This window comes from Panthera tigris, chromosome D4 (assembly GCF_018350195.1).
Source record: "Panthera tigris isolate Pti1 chromosome D4, P.tigris_Pti1_mat1.1, whole genome shotgun sequence".
NCBI classification, from domain to species: Eukaryota; Metazoa; Chordata; class Mammalia; order Carnivora; family Felidae; genus Panthera; species Panthera tigris.
The window spans coordinates 19,411,678-19,439,055 of NC_056672.1; the positions used below are offsets into that span (position 1 = coordinate 19,411,678).

At 42.0% G+C, this 27,378-nt stretch overlaps 1 protein-coding gene across 5 annotated transcripts in view; it reads right to left on the reverse strand.

Moving 5' to 3' along the window:
- GNAQ (G protein subunit alpha q) overlaps positions 1-27,378 on the reverse strand; it is a 351,477-nt gene that overhangs the window by 226,837 nt on the left and 97,262 nt on the right. The window lies entirely within an intron of this gene.

The window sequence follows — 27,378 nt, forward strand, 5'->3', positions numbered from 1 at the left end:
GGTGATCACAAAAGAACATGAGAAGACTAACTCCAGGCTGAATGACAGATCAAGTCATTTTATAAATTAAATTGGCAAAGACTTTTTAAATGATCATATTCAGGACTCAGAAATCTCGGGAAAAACTGGCATCCCACGCAACTACAGGGAAATACAGCACTTACAGCTTCTCAGGGAAACTCTGCAGTAACTATCATGCCTTCCAAAGCTGCATGGCTTCCTACACCAATGACTCCATTCTTAGAAACCTTGCCCAGGGAAATAATTATGAATTTTATAAATACATATTCGCTATAAGATATACAACTTATAACTGGTTAAAAACCTCAAAAAGTTAAAATATAAACATGCAACAACAGGGGGTGGGTAAAATAAATTATGAGATCGTGCAGACATGAAAAATGGTATTTTGTTACCTTAATTAATTAATTAATTAATTAAACGTTCATGATAAATACACATGGAAATGGGAAATGTGATTAAAAGGTAAGGTGGGAACATTTACGATGAAGTGTAAAAGTGATTAACCCTGGGGCGCCTGGCGCCTGGGTGGCTCAGTTGGTTAAGCATCAGTCTCTTGATTTCGGCTCAGGTCATGATCTCATGGTGTGTGCAATCGAGCCCCGTCCTGGGCTCTGCATCGACAGTGTGGAGCCTGCTTGGGATTCATTCTCTCTCTCTCTCTCTCTCTCTGCCCCTCCCCCACTCGTGCCCTCCTCTACCCCACCTCCAAATAAATAAACTTAAAAAAAAAAAAAAAAGTGGTTAGCCCTGGGTGGTAGGATGAACAACTTTTCTTCTTTTCTTGTTGCTAACTTGCTAACTTATCTTCTCAGTTTCACAAAATGAACAGGTATCGCTTCGTAAAAAGAGGAAAGTTACGAAGAAACTGAAAAAAGTATATCCTTCCGTCTTCCAGATGCAACGGAATCTGTGACAGAGCTGAGAGAAAAAGCAAAAAGTGAGACGGTGTAGAGGCCCATTTGGACGCCTCTCAAGAACCAGTCCTGTAAGGATAAAAATGAGATGAAACACACAAGAGAATCTTTAAGCGTGGTCAAGTACAATGTAGGAAGAAGTGATTCTTCTAGATGGCCTGCTGGCCTGCTATTAGCAGAACATGTACTCTGGGGTGGCTTGTTTTTCTTCACCCTACAGGGATGCATCGCTCTGCTTTATGTGTGTACTATGACACACTGGACAGAGCAGACGGCGAAGCGGGATGCTGGATTAAAACCGTAACCCTCACTTCATTAGCCCCTATCCTAATCAAAGGAAGAGAAAAAAAATAGGACATTGCCAACTGGTTTCCTGGGCAACTCACCAAAAAATAAGAATTGAACCAAACTCCACTAAATAACATTACTTAACAGCCCCTGATCTCGGCACCTTGAACAAAGAAAAAGGTTGATCAATAGTTATTTTGACGGAAAGAAAGAAAGAAAGAAAGAAAGAAAGAAAGAAAGAAAGAAAGAAAGAAAGAAAGAAAGAATCCATGCGTACGACTCTTTCAAGAATAAACAAATGTTGAAATTTACCAAAATGTTACCAATAGCTGAGTTCAGGTTTTGAAAATACAAGTGTTGCTATTTTTTTTTTCTATTTTATAAATTTCTAATGAGTAATTCTTAGTTTTTAATCAGTCTTTGCAAATCCCAGGAATCTACTGCACTTGGACCCCATCACTAACCAACTGGTTATGTGACTGTGAACAAGTCAATTTGCCTATCTGGGTTTCTTGGCTCTTCAAGTTTATCAAGGACAGAGGGGGAATACATGCGATTGCTGATTAAAGACATGTAAAGTGTCTAGCACAAGAGTTGAAAATGCTTCAAAAGTGATGGCTTTTTAGTGGACAGGAATAACATCTATGAATACAATATTATTTGTAGAGTTCCACTCATTCCCATTAGCGCCTAAGGCTAATGACCTCAAACCCTATATGTGGCATTGTACAACCCATTTCTAACCTCTAACGCTCTCAAGCCAACATAGATTTGAAGATTATTCTAATCTTACAGAACCAAACAAAATGATAGGGCTCCCCTCAGGGGTTTTGGTTCATGGGCCAAATTTGAGCCTCGAGATCACTTGAAAGCCATCCTACAAACCGCGAAAGAAACCCAGAGATGTTAACTACAGTATGTGCTGAAACACGTTTAGTAGGTCTCGAGAAGAAGAAAATACAGGTATCTCGTGTTTGTCAAGCGTGATACAACAGAGCGGGCAAAGAATGCCACCAAGAATGCCAGCCCCTTTACTGTCATTAAAATGTCTAACTCCGACCGGTCACATAAATAACATGGGCCGTAATTCCCTTCCAGACTCAACAGGACAGGAGACCTAGATAAACTCAAAGGTGCCTTCTAGATCTATCATGGCATAAAACCCCAGCACCTACATTCAAACAAGGCTACCCCGAATTAGCAAAGCTCCGTTTTCCCCACAAGGCAAACGGGGGTAAAAAAAATCAAGTCCCTCCGTCGTAAGAGCGACTGTTTTATTTTAAGATTGTCCTGCGTCATTTTAGGCAACTACTATCAAAGGAACGCTTTAGAAAAATGGTTAATAGTGAGCAAATGTGCTCATGGTATATTAGCCAGAAAGTAGACAATATGAACACGATACCCATTCGAAATCTATTGATGCACCGAGAATAGACATATATTCACAATATAACATCTGCTTGGTGGCAATGCTACTGCTTTTTTTTTTCTTATTCTTCCCTGTATTTTCTCAACGTGGTACACTTGAACATGTATTCTTGTTGCAATCCCAAACAAATATCTGCATTTTAGACCTATTCTAATAGGGCTTATAAATCTTCAGTTGTACAAGGTATTCTGGCTCCATTCCTCTTCTTTTCAAATTCATTTCAGAAGCTGAATCTATCAGTGACAAAGGCTATTTGATAAAGCTCTACATAGAATGCAGGTCGTCAGGCACCCAGTCATCTCTGTGCCATCAAGCCACCTCACCCATCTACCCTCTTTAGATCATACACCAAATGATCCTTTTCCTTCCCCCCATTAAACTTAACCATTCAGCAACCCATTCTTTAAGGCCCCTTCTGCTCGGGACACTGGGGAAGACTTCGCAGCAAGTGGCGTTTCATGGGGCCCTCATATTAACCCTCGTCAAGTGCCATCTCTTCCACTGAGGTGTTCTTCTCTAATCTCTGCCGCTCATTGGGAGGCAAGGACAGATCTAGTCTGCTATTTTGACACCGACTTAGCTTATCCAGAGCAGGATTAGCCATATGAAGTGGAGTCAAATCATCAGTGAACATAATATGACACGGTGCTTCTTTAAAGTAGGTGTGATTCTGTAATCGCTACCCAGGATTGGAGTGACAAGAACACCTGAATAATTCAACATCTAAATACTCCATTATGACGCCACCTCACACCTGTCAGAATGGCTAAAACTGACAACACAAGAAACGACAGGTGTTGGCGAGGATGTGGAGAAAAGGGAACCCTTGTGCCCTGTTGGTGGGAATGCAAACTGGTGCAGCCACTCTGGAGAACAGTATGGAGGGTCCTCAAAATGTTAAAAATAGAGCTACCCTACAATCCAGCAATTGCACTACTAGGTGTTTACACAAAGGATACAAAAATACAGATTCAAAGGGGCACATGCACCATAATGTTTAGAGGAACACTATCAACAACAGCCAAATTATAGAGTGGCCCAAATGTCTACTGACTGATGAATGGATAAAGATCCACACAATGGAATATTACTCAGCCATCAAAAAGAATGAAATCTTGCCATTTGCACTAATGTGGATGGAACAAGAGTGTATTAGGCTAAGCAAAATAAGTCAGTTAGAAAAAGACAAATACCGTGTAATTTCACTCATATGTGAAATTCAAGAAACAAAACAGATGAATATACAAGGGTGGGGGCGGAGAAAAGAGGGAAACAAACCACAAGAGATTCTTAATGATAGAGAAAAACTGTGGGTTGACAGAGAGAGGTGGGTGGGAGATGGGCATTAAGGAGGGCACTGGTTGTGATGCGCACTGGGCATTACATGTAAGTGATGAATTACTGAATTCTGCTCCTGAAACCAGTATAGCACTGCATGTTAACTAACTCGAATTTAAACAAAAATTTGGAAAGGAAGATAAATACATACATACATATATCCACACTCCATTATGCTCCAGTTTCTGGGAGGACATAAAGAAAAAGATGACACGGGAAAATAAAGAGAGCCTTTCAACTTGGAAGGGATGTTCCAGCCCAGAACACTAAGAGTCTTGGCCCACCACAGAGTAGAATTAAGCAAAGCAGCCGGGGCAAGATAAAGGTCTGTCTGTCAGCTTTCCAGTTCCTTCTGAGTCTGTCCTCACAGTGGGACTTCCTTATTTGTTTGAAGTATTATAAATTCCCAGAATATCAGGCACACCCATACTCAAATGTAAGTACAAAAACACACTGCAAAGCCAAATACAAATGGTTCCTCCTCTTAATTGAAAGCCACCCATCAGATAAGGTGGATTTTCTTTTATATGCTTAATGTGGCCCCTTCACAAAAGAGATAAGAACACTAATGAAAAATCTGCTTGCCAGCTTTGAAAAGTTAGCACTCAAAACAGCTATGAAGAGACTGTAAGGTTGCTTTACACAAAAACTAGGAAATAAGTAGTAAACAGAAAATAGATTTTATTACATTCCACACTATTTTCTTGCCACTACACTAAATTTACTGCCGTGGGTCATGTTTGTCTGGGTTATGATTACATGCCAAACCTCAGCCAAAACTGTTCTCCATATTTCATTCTTGTGCCTTTTCAAGAAAGTATAAAATGATCTTTATGTTTATTAAGAAGACAGAAAAGGCTTTCCTATTTTAGAAAATGCTTAATTACCTAGGTTAGAGGTAAGCTGCATGCTCAGAGATGAAAAATACATCCTCTTAGGAAAAAAAAAAAAAATGGGTGTCCTAATTATACATGGATGATCTAATTAAACTATCATTCACAATTCATTAAAGCTATTAATAAATTGTAAATGGGGAAAAAATGGGCATTACTGTTAAATTTCTGGGAGTGTTGAAACCTATTAAATACAAAGACAACCAAGAACTGGTAGTGAAATTTCCTAAGTACATGAACTTTAGACCTCACTTAGGGATCCTTACAGACCTCTTCTACAGGCTCTAGACCCACCTCCTCATTTATAAATGAGGAAACTGGGGTCTACTGAAGCTCAGTGAATTGCCCAAGTGACATCCTCTAACTAATTTTCCCACCACTTCTATGGTTGCCACACTTCCTGAATTGCACATGTAGCTTGGTTCCAGACAGAAAACGGCTAGCACATTTGCTACAGTCGGTGCAGAGGAGCGTTCGAAATCCTGGAACAGTACGCCGAACCAAATATTAGAGGGGCGCCTGTGGCTAGCTCAGTCGGGGGACGGTGCGACTCTTGATCTCGGGGTTGTGAGTTCGAGCCCCATGTTGGGTGCAGAGGTTGCTTAAAAATAAAATCTTAAAAATATATATATTAGAAGGAAGGTTAATTGACGCAGAGAAGAGAGAACCACTATCAACCATGCTGCCACCTGCCCAAAGGGAGAAGCAACAGAAACTCAAGAAAACAGAAAATCTTTACTCAGTCTGTGTCCACAAAGGCAGTGTTCTTAGAAATTTCAGGGTGAATCAGATGTCCGTATTACTAGTCTACCTACCGACAGCAGAAATTTTTTAGTGGAAACAAGAGAGTATCATGTCAGCAACCAAATGAGCCATCACTAAGAACCATCACAATGTTGGTAAAGGATCCAGAAGAAGCACAACAGACTTGTCTTCCAGCCCTAGGAAGCATGTGTTTTCTTCTTCTGAGGACTCCACATTTCGAGGAGGCCCCCAAATTCTGCAGGCAAAGGAAACCCCACCAAAAACGGGTCACGCTGCAGCACTCGTCGGTGACTGCGCGCCTGCACCCAAAGCCTTGTGTACCCACTCCGAGCACACGAAGCCATGCGCTCCGCCAAGGGGCTGCTGGAAACCCAGCCCCTTGAAGTGACTGAGTCAAACAAGAACACAAAACAGGCTCTGCACTGATGTGAACTGCATTCATTTTACACATCAGCAGTATACTTACGATGGCCTTTAAACTCCTGGCTGAACAGATTTCTGGTCCCACCCTGGGAAGCAGGGTGCGCAAAGCCCAGGTTCTCAGGCCAGACCCATCCAGGCACTACAACTAGCCGTACGCCTTGGGGCAAGTTAACTTGTGCTGACACTTTCATCATCTGCAAAATGAAGATAATGATGCCTATCTCAAAGGGTGTTTCTGCAGGTGAAATGTGTATAAAGCCCTTAGCAGACTGGCTGCCTCCCGGTAAAATTCTATTTAACAACAAACAGTAACTAAAGCCTTTCGCTGTGTAGCCTCATCTCCCATCTCTGCCCAGACCCTGGCCATGCTCCGGGCTCCCCGCAGATCCCTGCCAGAAACAGCAACGTCCTTTTAGACCTCCAAACTTTTCACTCCCTACTCCCTTTCCCCATATGCCCTCCTGGCTGAACCAGAACATCAGCGGCCCCCACTCCAGACCTTCCCGAATACTCCAGTCCTCTGCCTGGCAAAATCTCCCTCATTCTTGTCCTTGACGTTGGCCAACTCCCCTGAGGCCGGTTGGCTGCTCCCTCTATGTCTATTATGTGATTACATTTGGATTATAATTACTTATGTAACGAGAAAAGAAATTTATTTACCGGAATCGGGGGGAAGGGAGAAGACCAGCCTGTCGTGACTATCTCAGTGCGGCAGTGGGCCCTGCACAAGGGCCAGGCTGTACTTCCCAAGGAGGACAGGCTTTGGAGAGGATCTCTCACCATGAAGGAAGAAACAACGTGCAAAAAGCCATAAGCATGAGATGTGACTCTGCCCTGTGCTAGTGATGTCTCCGTGTCTTCTCCAAAGCTACTAAACCTCACAGTAAGTTAAATGTGAGCAGAGGTATGTGTGAAAGAGAAAGACAGGAGACACAAGTGTATATCGTGAGGGTATTTGGAAAGGGTTCTGAAAAGCCTAAAGCACTCAATTCGTATTCGGGCTCAAGCTAAGTTTTACCTAAATGGCAGAAAAGCAGAAGGTTGGCATGGACCATACGAGTTACCAATGTTTAAATGCCCATTTATTTCGCCCACTACAAAGTTCTCATGCCTGGGAAAACAGTAAGGCAGGGTGGTTTGGAGCAGTGCTTCTCAAAGTTGACTGTGCATCTGAATCACCTGGGAATATTATTAAAATGCACGTTCCGATTCCACAGTGCCAGGGTGGAGCCCAAAATTCTGCTGGTCTAACCAGCTCCTGGGTGATGCTGATATTTCAGGACCACATAAGGAACAAGAATTCAGAGCACAGGGGGGCCTGGGTGGCTCAGTCAGTTAAGTGTCCGACTCTTGATTTTGGCTCAGATCATGGTTTCACAGTTTGCGAGATCAAGGCCTGCATGGGGCTCTGCGCTGACAGCTCGGACCCTGCTTAGGATTCTCTGTCTCCCTCTCTCTGCCCCTCCCTGACTTACATGCATGTGTGTTCTCCCTAAATAAACAAGCAAACTTTTTTTTTTTTATCTTAAAAAGAAAAAGAATTCAGAACACAGATGCCAGAGCCAGACTGCCTGTGTTAACTGTCTGACTCCTACTTCATAGCTGTGTGACCTTGAGCAAGTTACTTAAGCTCTCTGGACCTCTTTTTCCCCTCATTTGTACCTGAGAGTACCTACTTCATGGAGTAGTTACTGAGGATTGGCAAGTGAACATAGGTGAATGTGCCTAGAAGAGCATCCAGCACAGAGAAAATGCTAGATATAGGTCAGCTAATGTTCTTGTCAACATTCATTCCTGAATACTTCTGCACCTATCATTAACAGCAGCAATTCAAAAAGGCAGATATTCATGTTTTGGAATGAAAGGTTATTTAAAAAAAATTTTTTTTAATGTTTATTTTATTTTTGGGAGAGAAAGAGAGGGCATGAGTAGAAGAGGGGCAGAGAGAGGGAGACACAGAATCTGAAACAGGCTCCAGGCTCCGAGCCGTCAGCACAGAGTCCAACACGGGGCTTGAACTCACGAACCACGAGATCATGGCCTGAGCCGAAGTCGGACGCTTAACCGACTGAGCCACCCAGGTGCCCCTGAAATGTTACTTTTTAGTAAGCTAACATGTTGATCCGATAGTATGAACAATAAACAAAACAGTACGGACGTTAACTCCCCAGAAGACATTATCATCAAACATGAACAAGAGTTAAAAGTAGTCATTTTAAACCGGTAAGGAGTTGCATCCATATCTCCCGTCTCCCAAAATCTCAGCTTCCGCTTCTGCTCACTGCTCCGACCCCAGGACATACACCGATGGTACTCATTGGTCAGGGGTGGCCTTTTACCCTTTTCCAGCTAGAAAGAAGCTGTGGGCTGACATGGGGCTCCCCAAGAAGGCGAGGCCCAGAGAGGTGGGAATTAAGGAGGACAGAGAAGTAAAGGTCTGGAGACAGAGCAGCTGACATGGGGTCCAGCCAGGGCCGCAGCCTGGCCCAGCTAGCTACCGCAATCTCTAAGCTATGGCTCAGGCCCCACGCATGTTATTATTAGCACCGGGTCCTACTAAGCGGGCTGAACACAGCAAAAGAATGGCTCCTACTATATATTCCTGAGCATCCATTACGTGTCAGGCCCCAATCATGCCATTCATCCTTACGGTGACCCTGGGAGGGTGAGTGTTATTATCATTATCCCTCGTGTACATTATTTGGGAGACTCATGGCCCAACCTTGAAATGAAAAAACACCACAGCAACTGACCCTGGAGCCTCAGGACAGAGAAAGGCCGGGCTGAGTCCGATCCCAAACCAATGTGCCTTCAGAGAGAGCTGCCCCAACACTTTCAATCCGGAAGTCACATTGGAAGTGGGTGTTTGTTTCTCTGCCCACGTGCCCTGATACAGACGGCACGCAAATCCCAAAAGCTATGACCTCTTTAAGGGGCGCCAGGGTGTCCCCAGGCACACCTCCCGTATGCCTGCAAGCCTGTGTTTTACATCAATCCTTCCAAACTGACTTAGCAGTCATCCTCCGGGACGAGATGACAGACATCCAAGACAGAAACTCTCACTGTTGAAATGGAAAATGAGGACGCCGACGCCCGAGCCCAAAGAAGTACTAAATGGCAAAGCTGATGCTGGACTCCAGTTCTGCAAGACCCTGGGCACAGGCAAGGACACCCCCGGGCCACAGAGCAATGGCCGTAAAGCCAGGAGTCTGGCAGTGAAGAGCTGAAGAGACGGGGTCAGGGATAGCTTCACCCAGGCACCAGGGGGAGGTTTAAGGGTGAGACAGAAATGAGCGAGAAAGAGACAGAGCTACGGGGCTCAGAGGCTACAGGGGATGAGGCGGGCATTCGTGGCAGTGTCCCCCAGTGGGAACCACACAGAATTCCATTTCTGAAACTCGAGAGACAGACTCGGGCTTAGGTGCTCCTGGGCCAGGGATAACAAGGGGATTTCCAGCAGGATGCAAGCTTTGAGGCAAGAAGCAAGGCAGGAGCCCAAGGTCAGCATGGACCACACCCCAGGTTAGCAGCAATGAGGGCCCCTGGAGTCTAAAAGCCACTATTGGAAGGAAGGGGGGATGACGGAGAGCTGGGGCGGGGGCCCCCACCCATCCCTCAGCCCAGCTCACAGCCTCGGGGAAGGAGGCTGAGGTGAGCCACAGGAGGGGGAGTGTGAGGGGCTAATATAAGGTCCAAGAGAGCCAGAGCTGCGCTTTATTTTTAAAGAAAAACGTGAACAGACTCACATGCCAATTCTCCTTGTGGCCAGAAAACTTTTCCGTATTTCCTAGATCTTTATGCATACTCAAACTCACAGAAAGCTCCGCCTTGGTTCCGAATCCTGTTGGCCAAATCCCTCTTGAAATCCTCGTAATCTGGTTTTCGTCTTGAACCCTCAGAAGAAGCTACCCTCGGGAAAGAATCCAGCTTCGTGTGGCCAAGGCCTACCCCATCTGGTGTCAAACAACCCCTCTCCTCACCACTGTTTCTTCCTGTGCTTCATTTCTTACAGATGCGCCTTCCCCTACGCTCTGACTCCTCCCGCATTAAAAAATCTCATCATATCTGGTGCAAACTACATCCTGTAATGTTCTCACCAGGTTCCCGGCCTGAAACAATGCTCCTCTGTGGACAATTATAAATGATTCCATTAAGCTCACATCCATGTGTTGGTCGGCTCTAAAGTCGTCACCACAGTCCCAATTCCCTACAAGGGGAACTTCCCATTTCAGGGGACTACATGGCTCCCTGTGTGCAATGGGGTAAACTTGCTCATACTTTCTCTGCGCTGATGCGCTCCTGATTTGTGTCTCTGCCTCCAACTCAACGGCTGTCTCCGCATGACCCAGGAAGACGTTACAACATGTTCAAACTCTGTCTTTGAAGTCCACACCAGCAGCCATTTGCTCCGGCATGCCCCATGAGGCACGCGGCTCTACTCCCAGGCTGGTTCCCCACCCCACTGTCCCTCCATTCCACGTCTTGTTTCAATGTCTTCCTTCTCATGCATTAGTAACTAAAAACGTCTGTACAGATACATGAGAAAATGTTTACAAGTGGTTATCTCCAGGGAGGAAATGGGGGGGGGGGGGGGAAGGCAGGCTCTTTTTCGCATTTTATACATCTGTACTATTTGAAATGTTTTACCAAGTGCAGGCACTGCATTTCTTGTCACGAATACTTTTTATAAAAGAACCAGTTAACTAGTGTCAAAAGATGTATGTATAGGGACGGTCAATGCAATGTTCTGTAGGCTGAGGAAAAATAGCAAAGGTAGAAAAAAATACCTAACCTTAGGGAAATACCTAAGTCAGTCAATACATAGGATCTTGATGCAATAGATCAGATTCCCTCCAGAAAACAGAATACTGGGCAGCTACTAAAAATGCTATATTGTCACTGGAAGCATCTATAATATATTAAAAACAGGCTATAGGGGCGCCTGGGTGGCTTGGTCGGTTAAGCGTCCGACTTCGGCTCAGGTCACGATCTCGCGGCCTGTGGGTTCGAGCCCCGCGTCGGGCTCTGTGCTGACAGCTCAGAGCCTGGAGCCTGTTTCGGATTCTGTGTCTCCCTCTCTCTCTGCCCCTCCGCTGTTCATGTTCTGTCTCTCTCTGTCTCAAAAATAAATAAACGTTAAAAAATTTAAAAAAATAAAAAATAAAAAATAAAAAAAATAAAAACAGGCTATAAAACAACTCTTTTCACTTGAAAACAATCTGCATTCTTTGGGGAAGATTAAAAGCACTGTTGAGGGTAAGATTCGTATCCTCTATCCTCACTCCAGGATACTTTATTTAAGGAACAGGTATACAACATAATAGCTGAACACAGTCAACTTTTACCAGAATCATCTTTATTTCTTTAAATGCTTATTCATTTTTGACAGAGAGTGAGCAGGGGAGGGGCAGAGAGAGCGAGGGACAAAAGGATCAGAAGTAGGCTGTGAGCTGACAGCAGTGAGCCCGATGCAGAGCTCGAACTCCTGAACCGAACCCCGGACCATGAGATCATGACCTGAGCCAAAGTCAGAGGCTCAACCGACAGAGCCACCTAGGTGCCCCTTCGTTCACTTATTTTAATCAATTGGCCATTGTTGACAATGTGCTTACTCTCTCACAAATAACCTTCACAGTCATTTTGCAAGTTATACATGACAAAGTGTCTCTTGCTATACGTTTATGTAAAATGTTTTCATGCAGATGGTCAACCTCTCTATGTAAAGCTCAATCTGTTCTCAATCCATCATTTGGATACCAAAGAAAGGACTCCTCTTTAAAAAAAAAAAAAAAAATTTTTTTTAATTTTTTAGTAATCTCTACACCCAACACGGGGCTCAAACTCACAACCCCAAGATTAAGAGTCACATGGTCCTCCCACTGAGCCAGCCAGGTGCCCCACTAGAGCAAGGACTCCTTAAGGAGGGTGGGCTGCAAAAATGAACTCCAAGGATCTTTCCACTGCCCGCCCTCATGATTCTCCCCACGTTCAATTCCTGGGAAAGACCGTGAATTGAATGGTCTCAGTGAGTCACCAGATCCAAGAGTTCTGAATGATCTCAAAGAAAGTTTATATTTCATAGTTTCCTAAATAAGCTCTTTCAGCATTTACTCTGCCCCAAAGATCAATATGACACAAGCAGGTCTACTGATCCAGGCCAAGGTGGATGGCATTCATCACAGGCTAATCTCTGGCCTTCATATTACAGAGAAGCTCTCCTCCTCACCTCCACTCCTCCTAGCTACCTGTCCAAAGGCTTTCTGATGATTATTAGGATCATCCCGAGTGAGGAGTAAGACAAAAGTCAAATACGTCCAATTCCCTGTTTGTTTTAAAATCTCCTGGGGAAGCTGAAATTAGGTAGTGTCGGTATTTTGTGTTCCTCTAGCCCACTTAATAAAGTGAAACAATATGCCTAAAGGTGGGTTGCAGCTAAACAGGAAATATATTCATTTTTATATTTAAGGAGAAGTTTTTGTGGTTGTTGTTTCAAAGTTACTCTAGGGTAGAATAGGACCTAATAGTTCTGGAAAACAGAGCAGAAAATAAAGAAACCTCTTAAACTGCACTTTCAAAGATCTTTTCCTGCATATGTCAAGTCCAAAATAAAAATGAAATCAGCACAGAGGAGATCTGTTTTGCAAGAGTCTCTCCTCCCAACTTATAGTTGGCAAAAATGCTCATGGCAAACACGCAGTAAAAAAGAAAACAGGTAAATATTAGCAATATACAAATGTGCCTCTATTCCAAAGGACTCTTAAGTTTATTACATTTTATTTTCAAACGATTGACTTAGAACAGTGAGGAAGTGAAATATTAAGATTATAGGAAAAAATTAAATTAACTTTTTTCATAGTTATTAAGTATTTACCAAATTTCAACAAAATACCCATTTAATTTATATAATATCCTCCAACTCAATTTACCATGCTAAGTCAGAAATGTGTCACTGGACTGGTACTAAATTCAAGATTTGTTTTTCCGTCTATTACTCATTAATAATTCATAGTCAAATGTCTAAGAATTGTCTATTAATAAATAATGAACAAAAATAACCAAAATATCAAATGTCATGCTAGTGACTCAAACCAACAGACAACATTGAGGGTGGGAAACCATGGAAAACACTACCAATGGGGAAAGCAGAGAAATATTAAGTATATTCTTAAGGGCCCTATCAAAGTGAGCAATTGTCTGTAACTCACTACAGAGGAGTTTTAATAAATATGAAAAAAACCATTTTGAAGGTAGATAATGAGGAAAATCACATAATCCAACAACAGCTGCATCATGTCGAGTTCCCAAGTACATCATTTCTGCGCATCCTACCAGATGGAGATAATTGCTAACAACACGGAGGGGAAGTCAGGTGAGAAGCACGGCTTCCCCACTGCTGCTCCGGGGCACTTACCAGCTTGTGGAAGCGTGCGTTCAGGGGGGCCCATCCCTGGAGGTGTGCGGCCAGGTGTATTTTGACAAGTTCTCGAGATGCTTCTGATGTGCATCAAAGTGCAAGAACCCCCAATTCTTTCCTGCTGTCTCTCAACAAAAATCACCTCTGGGTGGTTTACTGCTATTTCCATGTTTATGATATGAAAAAAAAAAAAAAAAAAAAAACCTGTATGCTTTGAAAATAGTTCAGTGTGTTTTAAGGCAACATCCAAAAGTTGGTGTAAATTAGACTAGAAAACCACGCGGTGGAGAGGCGCGTGTCCCCTCTGTTCCTTCTGAGTGAAATCTAACGCGGGCTAGCCTTGCAATATGCCCATTTGAGAGGGCCAGTCTCCCAACAGGCCCTACCATGTGGTACAGCCCTGCACACCTAACCCCGGTGGCAGGCCTTCTTTTCCTGAAGCAAAAACAAAAACAAAATATGAGCAGAGAGTTCATGTGTGACTGCTTTGTTAAGTAAAGTAATCCTCTTTCGGTATTTAATCTGCCCGTGTTTGAACAGATAATAAATGTTGTGGCTATCAAAACTAAAGAAGTAAATCGAATACAGCTGGCTGGCAAGCAGACAGAAACAAGCAACAATTACAATGCCAGCGACCCAGCTTAATAGCCGCAAGGGCACAGGCCCTTCCCTAAAACGCAACTTGGCCCTTGGAATGGATCTGCCCCCAGCACATACCCACTGGTAAACCACCTATTAAACTGTTACTGTCCCTCAATGTCACAAACATTTAGTTCTCTATTCTCATCAGACTAAAAAATCTGGTCCCGAGTCTTCTGTGTCCTACTTAATTGAGTGGCACAAAATGTTACGCTTTCTTCCAGAACGGGTTCAAGATGTCTTTGCAACTCCATAATGAAACCGGTTTCACTTCCTTGTCACCTTAGCTGATCGTGGGATTTTCAAAGTCCACTTTTCTCCTTTGCCTGCATTACATACCAGCAAATGGTGATATCATGGAGACAGAGTTCAGCTGGCTTTTGCTGAAAGACCCACTGTAACATTTCCATCCGCTTTAGAATTTTTTTTTCCTAATTCATTCAGCCCAGCCACATGGCAGATGGTTTTAGAGAATTCCCGTTAACGGGAAGTCATCTTACTTTCGTGTGCTAAGTGTCAGAGGAAAGGAAGGTGTCTCTAATGCAGGGTCAGCGTGGCCACCATCCCCCCCTAGTAGGGTTTACGGAACAGAACTGAGAGCACTAGACTTTTGCCACCGTGTGTCTGAAGCATCCTGATGCTTGGTAAAACAGGGGAACGATACCAAGGGTCAGGCTCACAAACAATGTGGAGCATACCGGCTGTGTGACTTTCCCGATGTCTCAGAATTTCCTGGACGGTCTCACATCAAACCCCAATAAACTCACATCAGTGCTCAAGAAAGCTTGTCACATTCCAAAGAATGTCAGAGCTAACAGGGCAAAATTTGGGACCCAGGGGCTCCAAAAGGCCTTCAACACCCTCTACCTCAAACCCCTCATTTACTGCAGACCTCTAAAGCAAAACACAGAGCTATCAAGAGGCCAGACTAAATCCAGAGCTGGCTGATGGCAAAACCAGGCCAGGCAACAAGGCCCCGATTCTTGCCACAGTAGTATGAAGCCGACAAAACACCCTCAGTCATTCCCGGGCTAACTACCAACACAGTAACAAAGCCTCTCTAAGGAAGACAACAGTGGTGTCCAGAGAAAACGGCCTATTAGCACTCTGGGTACCATGCTCCATTTTCATTACATTTGTCCTGAACAAGGCACGATTTCTGCCAAACCATCAGGTCTGTCCTGCGTAACCACGGAGGAAGAGCTGGCCAGAGAGCAAGGCTGAAACAGCTTCAGATGCAGGCATGACACGCTTTAGACTAGGAACACTGAAAATGTTTAAAATTCCCAGCGACGGCTGCAAGATAAGTGCCCAGGGGACGGAGATTTTTCTGGCATCTTTACTCCTTCCTGAAGTCCTCAAAGAAAAGTCCTTGTTACGCTTTGTTTCTATGCACGTGCAAAGCAAATGTGCCATTGTGAGTGGTAAAATCTCTTAATGCAAAGTTCGGTAAACCATAAGAATTTTGCTGGATATTTCTCGAAAAGAAAAATTCCCCCCAAAATTTTTTTAGTTTGACTAGTGTAAATATGAAACAATAAAAACAGGTATTTTATTAGCCTAGTTCAAGTCACTTAGAAGAGCTTCATGGATTAAATTCTTTTTGTGGGAATTATAAAGCTTTAGATTTACAGGGTCATTAAATCTAATCATTCAGAGTTATAGGACATAAAGGAAGTACTCTCTAGTAATAACTTTGCCTAAAATATTCAGTAGGCTTTTTGATTCGAGTTTGCTGTTTCCACTCAAAACCAAGAGGTGATGTTTCTCTTCTGATGACGATTCCTAAGCCACCTTCAATGGGTCCATGAATAAGCCACATCCATGATGAATAAAGTCCTTCATGTGAAATGGCTTTAATCCCCCCCCTTTTTTTTTAACCAAAGGTTGTCACTTTTCATTCTTAAATACTAACAACAGCAGCAGGCAAGAACACCATAATAACTTTGTATGGTGACAGATGGTAACTAGATCTTCAGTGGCCATCACTTTGTAATGTAAGTAAGTGTCGACACTATGTTGTACACCTGAAACTTTGATAAGACTGTATGTCAACTGTACTTCAAGAAAAATAAAATACGAACTTTTAAAGTTGGGGCGCCTGGGTGGCTTACTCGTTAACGGCGCAACTCTTGGTTTAGGCTCAGGACATGATCTCCCGATTCGAGAGTTTGAGCCCCACGTCGCATCAGGCTCCACACCGGCAATGTGGAGCCTGCTTGGGATGCTCTCTCTCCTCCTCTCCCTCACCTCCCCCCCGCCAGTTCTTTCAAAATAAACAAATAAACTTAAAAAAATACACATAAGTGCTAATAACAATAATACGTGTTATGGAACACAATCTATTTACCAGACCTTGTTCCAAAGTGCTTCCCCTATGTTAACTTTTTCCACCCTCCCAGCAATCTCATACAAGTTAGGTAATATTACCATTTGACACTGAAAACCAGCATCCTTCCTCCATCTTAAACTTACGAGACCAAAGCTGAAGATGTATATAATCCCCCAAAGACAGGGAATCTGAAGGTAACCACTAAAAAGTTGTTGATTGCTTGTGCAAACTTACATCCCTACCGTCCTGCTATGACCCTGTCGTGATCCTATTACAGACTACAAACGCCCAGTTTCCTCTCTCACATCCTTGGAATGCAGGAAGAGCTGAGAAGACGGTTTCAAACTCGAGAAGATTAATGTTTTCCTTTTAGGATGAGGATTCCTTACATTCAAAGCCTTACATCCTAAGAGGAGATCACTTTCTAGGGCAGGCATGGTAACCCTCTTGGATTAGCACTGCCCAGTTACAGAGTCTCTTCAGCACTTAAAGTTCTAGTTTTCAACCTCTCCCAATCCATGAGAAGAGACCCCCACGGAGGGTGAGGACGGAGAACCCCCTCTCGACTCCCAGCCAAAGGAAGAGAACGTGTGTGACCTAACATGGGTACGTGGAAACTGAGGCGGTCATCTCTCTGCGACGCAATGTGCAGCGCACTGGGGTGACTCGGATGGTTAAGTGTCCGACTTTTGATTTTTGGCTCAGATCATGATCTCAGGTTCATGAGTTCAGGACCCAGCTCAGGCTCTGCGCTGACAGCGTGGAGCCTGCTTGGGATTCTCTCACTCCCTCCCTCTCTGCCCTTCCCCCATTCACACTTATGTTCTCTCTCTCTCTCTCTCTCTCTCAATAGATAAATATTTTTTTTTTTAAAAAAGCAATTTGCATTCAACTGTATTCAACATTTACAGAAAGCCCCTCCAGGCACACTGCTGAGCACCAGGGACACAGGGACAACTCCCTCAGCAGGTGAGAGGGTTATGGGGCAACTGACTCACACCAGCAGCTGGAAGAGAATGCTACAAGGAGTCACACAGGGAGGCATCATGTATTCCGGGTTTTGAAACGGGAGTAGACATTTCCCAAGTGGCCTAGGTGGTCAGGCGAAGGGAACAGCATGGGTGTCACTCAGCCCCAGGCCCGGTAACATTATGACGCAGCACTGTGAATGAGGATGACATGGCAGCTAACAAAGCAACCTCATTTGAGAGGATAGCTGGGGACAGGATGATAGAAACAAATGCTAGTGGGGTGTAAAAATAATAACGATAATAAAAAAAAATAATAATAATAATAATAATATCCATGGCAGATAAGGCCCTTGCCCCTGTCCCTGTCCCTGGAGGCATGCATCATGTAACCATTTGCACCACACACAGGAAGGGGCAGGGTCACTCTTGCACGGGAAGCAATTAATGAGAAGTGAAGGCTCGGATGGCAGGGGAGAGCATGGGGAATTTGCTTGTTCTTTTCCAACTAGGTCAGATTCACGGAAGCAATGGGATTTCACAAGTAAGTTGAATGAAAGAGAGGTCAGATATCTGCAAGCGGAAGAGGTAAGGAAGGAGGAGGCTGCGGGCGTCAGGGCGACCAGCTTACTTAACATGGTGTTAGGCTGGCCCCTCAAACAGGATCAAGGAGGAATGTGTTCATCCAGCTCCTGCTGGAGGGAGCAAACCCCGAGAGGCCAGGAACAAAGTCCACTCAGAGAGAGAGAGAGAGAGAGAGAGAGAGCAGCATTTCCTGAGGCATGTTCTCACTGCCACTGAAACATTCCTGCTGGCCACACTGCCTATGTGACAGGTCAATCACATGGCATCTTACACAGAGCAATTTACTCTGTAAATGGCAAGCATGTTCTTACAAGATTGAACACTACATTATTAGTCTATGGTTAACTTTACAAATGTGTCTTTTAAATGACAAACTTTCCCTTTATAAGGGCAATATGGACGCATTACTTAATATTTCCGAGCATCTATTTCTTCCTATTTGTAACAGAACAGTAGCATAGCTATCAACTGATACACTTCTTGGGAAAGTTAAAAGTGCAAATAACTGTATTTAGCTTACTCTCTGGAGACTAGAAAATTTCCAGTAAAGGCTGGCTGTTGTGACTTATTTTCCTTTTTTCCTCAAGTTCCTCTGAGGGCTAGAATTTACAACTCTATATATTGATCTGCCTTTTCCAAGATCAGTTATGGCTTCTGTGTCCATTGTATCCTACTGCCAATACAAAGAGAATAAAGATTAGCATTAATCTTTAAAAAAAAACGTTCACTAATAATAGCTGACCAAAGGGGCGCCTGGGTGGCTCAGTCAGTTAAGCGTCTGACTTCAGCTGAGGTCATGATCTCGCAGTCCATGAGTTCGAGCCCTGCATCAGGCTCTGTGCTGACAGCTCAGAGCCTGGAGCCTGCTTCAGATTCTGTGTCTCCCCCTCTCTCTCTGCCCCTCCCCTGCTCTCTCTCTCTCTCTCTCAAAAATAAACATTAAAAAAAATTTTTTTTAATAATAGCTGACCAAAGAAAATGTAACTACAAAAGTGTAGCTATAGCCCCAAGACTGCTAAATACCCTGCTAAAACAATACATTTGCAAAATTGTGGTTGACTTTGGCCTATTCACTAATGTGGAAAAATTTAGAACTTCTTTTGGAGGTTACGGAACTGATACAATGCGAGAAAGATTATATGGAAGACTGATCAATCTTTTTAAGGACCCAACATAGGTTAAATTATTTGCTAAGGTTAGGGATTATGTTTTTTAACTGGGCCATTATCTTTTGGCTAGGATGTCTGTTACTAAGTTCCTCTAGGGGTCACTGGCAATCTAATGCTATTAAAAGGTGAGGGAAACACAGGAAGCCATGGGGCAACAGGGAGCAGTAGTGACTGTGGCCAAGGGGACAAATTGCTGTCTAAAAGCAATCAAACGCAAAAGAGGGTGGGAGAGGATCCACCCAGTAAGCAAAACAAAATACACCTACAGACCAATTTGAACCCAGAAACCAGTGGTTTGCAATCCCTGATAAACTCCTGAGTTCTTTGATGGTTTCGCTTTTCCCAACTCAAAGGTACTCCAAGTAGAGTCACTAAAAAACAATAAAGAACCAAATGGTCCCTTTGTTATGCATGCAACATAAGGTCAGGGTCACTGTTTTTCAAAGGTGTGGTTTAGGAACACCTGCATCACAACCACACAAGGAGAGGGTTCCAGAGAGTCCCAAGTGATTCTTAAGACATGAAAGAGAAGCCTCTTCTCTCTACGGTAATAAATTTACTTCGTAAAATGTTTCTGTTCTAGTCACATTGTTAGTTGGGCTCTGTCATTCTTAAGGCTCTCATTTAAGTTTCCCAACTTTCTATAATAAAATATTGTCTTCTGGGGTATCCTAATCCAAAGAATCATCTATTTTATCTCACTTTCTATATACTATTTTCATTTTTATAGGTCGTATTACATACTTTATACTTAGAGATAATGTGTAACTTTTAAGTGTTAAAGGTGTGATATTAAAAATCTCCATAAAATACAAATAAATCTTTAAAACAGGCTGTCACCACAAGTCAGGATTTCACAGAAATAGTTCTGCAGATACATTTTTATACCACCACTTGCACATCTTAATCCACCTGAAAGCATGCATTTGAGGAAATGGTACAAGTCCGTTATGAATGTTTACGAAAAACATTAGTGCAGAACATATAATGAGAAGCCAGGGAGCATCCCTCACTCGCTGCTTTATCCCCTCCCTTACTTGCGCCTATAATTACCAAGACTTGCTTTTTCTATCACTCTACTCCCTACAATATTCAGTAATTCACAATTATAAAAATGCAAATATAAAGAAGGAGTCAGAGAAATCTCTCCTTTCCAAATGACTGCTGACAAATCTAATGATATTCCTACCAATTTTTCTACAGCAAAATTCTTGGACACTAAGGAGGTCAAAATTCAGACCCAGACAAAAGGTGGCACCACAATTCCAGGAACCCAGTAAGTTCGGCTCGGGCCTCACACCTGGGTGTGTAGAGTCTGGCAGCAGCGTGGACGCCAAATGGGATCTGCTCTAAGGCCTCCACCATCAAAAGCAGGGCAAAGGTAGAGAAACAGCTTCCTTGCCTCTTCACTCAACACCACCTATTTTCTCTTTTACTCTTGTAGGAATACCACTGACCTAAATGTGATAATTATCTTTAGCCTTCTGGGTATTAGAGGAGAGAATGGGAGGAGCGTTGGTTTTGTTTATTATTAGGGGTAAGGAAGCTTTAATTCTACTTAAAATGCTATCGAACCATCCTGCCCTTTCTTTCCAAATCTTTCTTTTCCTTCATTTGCTCTACTCCCTACAGTTCCTTCTCTTCCAACCCACTGGAAAGGAAGAGACTGGGGAAGTTGTTGATACTGGTCGGTAGGCATCTTCCTTTTCCCACTTCAGGTCCTCTGCTTAGGACATTTGGCTTGGTTGCTCTAAAAATGAACACTAATACTTTTGAATGTAACTTTCAAATAGGTTTTAAAATGTACCTGGGATTTTGTTTCCATATAGGTATGAGGAGACCGAGAGATCAGAAGATGAGTAATTACCATTGGGAAGACAGTTTGTTACTCCCAGTTCCCAAGAAGAGGCATGACACCATGCAGGGCCACACAGGGAAGCACCAGGGTCGGCCAGGAGGCACAAGGCATAAGGGGACAGTAGAGGCCGGGGCCTCTGTCATGGTTTTCACAGGAAGGAATGAGCAAGACTGGACAGGTAGGCAGAACTGGTTACTGGCAAGGATCTCAGGGCACTCTGGGGTGTAGGGACTACATCTAGTGACCTTGTGCCTGGTCCTGGAGTACTATTAGGATAAGGAAATAGTGGCACGACCAGCACTGGCCGCAAAGGAGGTAGTCAGCAGGTGTGGGCTTTGGATTGGTTGGTTTGCATATGAAAAGCATACTCCCAGGAGAGTCATTTTCGGTCTCGAGAAATTAGCCAGATGTGGGAGGAGCAACCTCTCCAGGATCAGCAAGGTCCTAGGTGCCAGAACATCAAGAAAATGCAGTTAACATAAAATATGATGTGTACAAGATGGGATAGCCGAGCTAAACTAAGTCTACAGAAAATCTCAAGTATCATTTTAGCCTTTTACATTTTAGCCTTTCCCTTCACTAACACTAGGACAAGAAGAAAAACAAGAAACCTAAGAGTTCTCCTTCTTCCTTTCATTTTCATGCCTACCTCTTTAATGCAGTACTAATGAGTATGGAAAGCCTGGAAATCATTTTGTACAAGCAACCATTTCATAAACTAGCTATGAGATCATTTTTTGTATGAGCTATCTTTAACATATTTCATTATTTGAAACACACAGTTCAGGATCCACTGAATAAAACCATTTAAATACTCTTTCTCTTCCATGTACACCTAACAAAAAAAGATAAAATACTGTTTCCTTTAAAAAGTAATTTCTGGTAATATTTTTATATATGAGATTAAAAGAACAAAAGCAAATGCTTCCAGAACCTAATTGATTCTACCAAAGTTTGAATGTATACTCACCACTAAAAACAAACAAGAGGCAAGAATTCAAAAATTAAATAAAATACTCACACATAAAAAAAAATTGTTTTAAGATCTAGGATAATAGAGACACGGGATGGCTCAGTCAGTTAAGCTTCCGACTTTGGCTCAGGTCATGATCTCGCAGTTCATGGGTTTGAGCCCTGTGTCGGACTCTGTGCTGACAGCTCAGAGCCTGGAGCCTGCTTTGGATTCTGCGTCTCCCTCTCTCTTTGCCCCTCCCCTGCTCGTGCACGCTCTCTCTTGCTCTCTCTCAAAAATAAATAAACACTAAAAAAAATTTTTTTTAATTAAAAAAAACAAAGATCTAGGATAATAGGCAACACAGGATAAGGTAAATCCTGTGAGTACCTCTAGATAACCGCCTGAAAACACTTTCTACACAACGACATGGCAAGGGCAGGGATGGGTGTTCGGGGAGGCCGAGAAGGCTAACATTTGCATAACCGAATGCTGGAAGGAGAGAGCTGCACAGAAAGAAAAAGCTCTGGAGGTGTAAACAGGGGCATCCTTGAATCTTGGACTCAGTAATGGTCTACGAATGAGTAGAGTGTCGCTCCATGAATCTTGGGAAAGAGACACTGGAAAGCAAAGTCTGAGCAATTCCCACAGTTCACATATGTTCATGTTCCCACCAGCCAGGAAGGATAATACATGGGTCACTGAGTCATCAGAAGTGAAGTTTAAGTAACCAGAGAATAAAGGTTGCTCTAACAAAGAATAGAGGCTTGCCCCAACTAAGCTTAAAAGGAAGTCCACAAGTTATCAAACTAATTCCAAGTGAGTCAGCTGCAGGACAGAACAACCACCACCATTACAAAGAAATCCAAAAAATCTAGCAACCAATACTGGAAGATTCACAATGTCTGGCATCTACTCCAAAACTGCTAGGCAAATAAAGCAGCAGAAAAAGATGACCTAAGAAGTTGGGGGAATAAAACATTAAAATTAGATCCAAAAAAGATAAGGATATTGAGGTTAGTAAACAGGGATATTTTTAAAAACTGTATTATGTTCGGCAAGCTTAAGAATATAGAAGAAAACATAAACTTGATGGAGAGAGAAAGGAATATAGAAAAAGGATCCAAATGGAACTTCTAGTGATTAAAAGTACAATATCTAAAAGGAAAAATGCAACAGATGGGGAAAAAACAGCAGATGAGAAACTGAAAAGAAAACACAAGTAAATCTGAAGATACAGCAATAGAAATCATCAAAAACAAAGCACAGAGAGAAAAAAAGACTGGAAAAAAATAAACAGTCTCAATGATGTGTGGGTCAATATCAAGTTATCTAACCTACTTAGAATATGAATCCTAGAAGGAGAGGAGACAAAAGTGCAGACAGAAAAAATATACGTATATTTGAAGAAACGGAGGAGAAAGGCACATTACACAGAGAGACCAACTATTTGTTGCTTTTAAAAAACACTTCAGGGGCGCCTGGGTGGCTCAGTCGGTTAAGCCTCCGACTTGGGCTCAGGTCATGATCTCATGGTTCGTGAGTTTGAGCCCCGCGTCGGGCTCTGTGCTGACAGCTCAGAGCCTGGAGCCTGTTTCAGATTCTGTGTCTCCCTCTCTCTCTCTCTCTCTGACCCTCCCCCGTTCATGCTCTGTCTCTCTCTGTCTCAAAAATAAATGTTAAAAAAAAAATTAAAAAAAAAAAAAACACTTCAAATATAAAGGTAAAAATGGTTTACAAGTAAAAGGATGGGAAAAGACAACATGCTAATTCTAATCAAAGAAAACTACAGTGGGTATATTAATACGAGACAAAATAGATTTTAGAGATTACTTAATATTGAAATAATTTATCAAGAATAAAAAAGCCTGTTTCATAATGATAAAAATGTTGATTTATCAAAAGGACGTAATGATCCTAAATGTTTATGTACCTAATGACAAATCTTCAAAATTTAAGAAGAACAGAACTTCAAAGAGAAATAGACAAGTCGACAATCATATTCAGAGATTTTAATATCCCTTTCTCAAAAGTTAATACAAGTAGAAAGCAGGAAAAATAAAGAATAGGTGAGCAACACTAGTATCCATTTCAACTAATTTACATTTACACAACACTTCTCCCAACAACAATGAAATAAAGAGTATTTTCAAAGTCCACACAAAGCATTTATCAACCTAGGACATATTCTGGGCTACAAAGTCAGTCTGGATAAATCTTACAAGATTCATACAAAGTATGTTCTCTGACTAAAATGGAATTAAAAAACAACAGCAAAAGATAACTAGAAAATTCCCTCCAAAATTTGCAACTAAAAAGTATACTTCTAAATAACACGTATGGGAATGCAAGCTAGAGCAACCACTCCGAAAAACAGTATGGAGGTTCCTTAAAAAATTAAAAATAGAACTACCCTACAACCCAGCAACTGCATGACTAGGTATTTATCCAAAGGATGCAGGTGTGCTGTTTAGAAGGGACACATGTACCCCAGTGTTTACAGCAGCACTGTCGACAATAGCCAAAGTATGGAAAGAGCCCAAATGTCCATCGATGGACAAATGGATAAAGAAGATGTGGTGTATATATATACAATGCAGTATTACTTGGCAATCCAAAAGAATGAAATCTTGCCATTTGCAACTATGTGGATGGAACTGGAGGGTATTATGCTAAGCGAAATTAGTCAGAGAAAGACAAATATCATATGACTTCACTCATATGAGGACTTTAAGAGACAAAACAGATGAACATAAGGGAAGGGAAGCAAAAATAATATAAAAACAGGGAGGGGGACAAAACATAACAGACACTTTAAATATGGAGAACAAATGGAGGGTTACTGGAGGGGCTGTGGGAGGGAGAATGGGCTACATGGATAAGGGGCATTAAGGAATCTATCCCTGAAATCACTGCTGCACTATATGCTAACTAATTTGGATGTACATTTAAAAAAATCAAATTAAAAAAATAATAATAACATGTAAAAAAAAATCAAATGGAAAATTAGAAAGTATTAGGAACAGAATGATAATGAAAACACATCTTAAATGTGGAATGCCATGAAAACAGTACTCAGAGAGAAATTAATATCACCAAACACCTATAATAAGAAAAAAAAGGTTTCAAATTAAAATTCTCATTTTCAACCTTTAAAAAATAAGGAGCAAATTAAAACCCAAATGCATAGAAGAAAGGAAATTTAAAGCTCACAGCAGATATCAGTAGTTTGTCACTTAACAAGCTAATAAAGATAAAAATATAATCATTCCAATAAACACAGAAGTATTGAAAAGGTCCCACATCTATACCTTATAAAAACTCTTAGCAAACTAGGAATCAAAGGGAAAGTCCTCCACCTGATAATGAGAACCTATGGAAAACCTACAGCTAACATCACACTTACTGGGGAAGACCGACTGGTTTTGCCCTAAGATCAAGAACAAGAAAAAGATACCCTCTCTTACCACTCCTACTCACAATGTACTGAAAATTCTAGTCAATGAAATAACTCAAGAAACAGACATAAAAGGCATCTGGACTGGAAAGGAAGAAGGCTTTATTCACAGATAACATGGTCTAAGATCAATATTCAAAAATCAATTCTATTTCTCTATACTGGCAACAAACAAATGAGTATCAAATTTTCAAAAACATCATTTCCAATAGCATCAAACCTATGAAGTAGTTAGGGATAAATATAACAATAGATGTGCAAGACCTGTACAAAACATTATTATAGGAAATTTTTAAAACCTTCATAAGGGGCTCCTGGGTGACTCCTGGTCTCAGGGTTGTGGGTTGGAGGCCCATACTGGGTGTAGGGATTAGTTAAAAAAAATATAATCTTAAATAAAGGTAAAAATAAAAAATAAAACCTTCATAAATGGAAAAATATAGTGTGCTCAGGTGAAAGACAACTGTTAAGGTGTCAGTTCTCCCTATCTTTCAGAGAGTTAATTCAATCCTCATCAAAATCCTAGAGGGCTCTTTTGTAGAAAATGACAAGCTGATATAAAACTCGTATGAAAATACAAGGATGTGGAAAAGCCAAAACAAACTTTACAAAGGACAAAATTGGAAGGCTGATATCTGATTTTAAGACTCATTTTAAAAAGTACGCTAATCAAGACTATGATAGTGGCATCAAGATAAACAGCTGAAAGAAACAGAGAAGCCAGAAACAGACACACACACACACACACACACACACACACACACACACACACACACACACACAACCAATTACTGACAATGGTGCAAAGGCAATTCAAGAAAAAAATAATAATAACCTTTACAACAAATGGTGCTGGAACCACTGGACATGCATAAAAAATAAACTTTGACTCATACCGCACACCATCTATAAAAAATAACTCAAAAGACTTTCTCCTATTTTTTTTTAGAAGTTTTATAGTTAATACCTTTTGCATTAGAAGGATGCATGTGAGAAAATTTGTGACCTCGGGTTAGACAAAGATTTCTTACATATGGCTCTAATTGCAGAGTCCCTAAAAGAAAAAAGAAGAAAAAAACCTGACAGATTTCATCAAAATTAAAAACTGCTTGGGGCACCTGAGCGGCTTAGTCCATTGAACGTCCGACTCTTGATGTCTACTCGGGTCATGATCTCGCTGTTCGTGAGTTTGAGCCCGCATCGAGCTCCTCACTGGCAGGGTGGAGCCTGTCTGGGATTGTCTCTGTCTCTCCCCCACGCTTGCTCGCTCTCTCCCTCAAAATAAATAAACTTAAAAAGAAAATTAAAAACTGCTTTTCAAAAGACACTGTTAGAATAAAATTGCAAGCCACAAAGAGAAAATATTTAGGAAGATATACTTTAATTTGTACCCAGAAAATATTAAGAGCTCTCTAAACTCAGTAAGAAATAATCCAAAAAGAAAAAATGCACAAGACATTTCATACTTCACTCAAGAAGTTATACAGATGGCTAATAAGCACATGGAAAACTACTGGATAACATTAGTCATTAGGGAAATACAAAGCAAAACCACAATAAAGTAACACTTCACACCTACTGAAATGACAACACTTAAAAGGACTGACCATATGGAGGGTACGGAGGGCCGGCAGGGACGTAGAGCAATGGGGACTCTAATTACACTCCTAATGGGGATGTAAAATGTGACAATCACTCTGCAAAACAGTCTGGTAGTTTCTTAAAAAGCTCAACATACACCTGCCATGTGTTCCAGACATTCAAGCCACAGGTATTTGACCAAGAGGATAAAGAAGGCCTAAGTCCATACAAAGACCCAGGTGTGAACATTCAGAGCACCTTTGCTTGCGGTAGCCCTAAACTGAAAATAATCCAAATATCCATCTGTAGGTGAATGGTGGTATATCCACACAATGGAACAGGCCCTCAG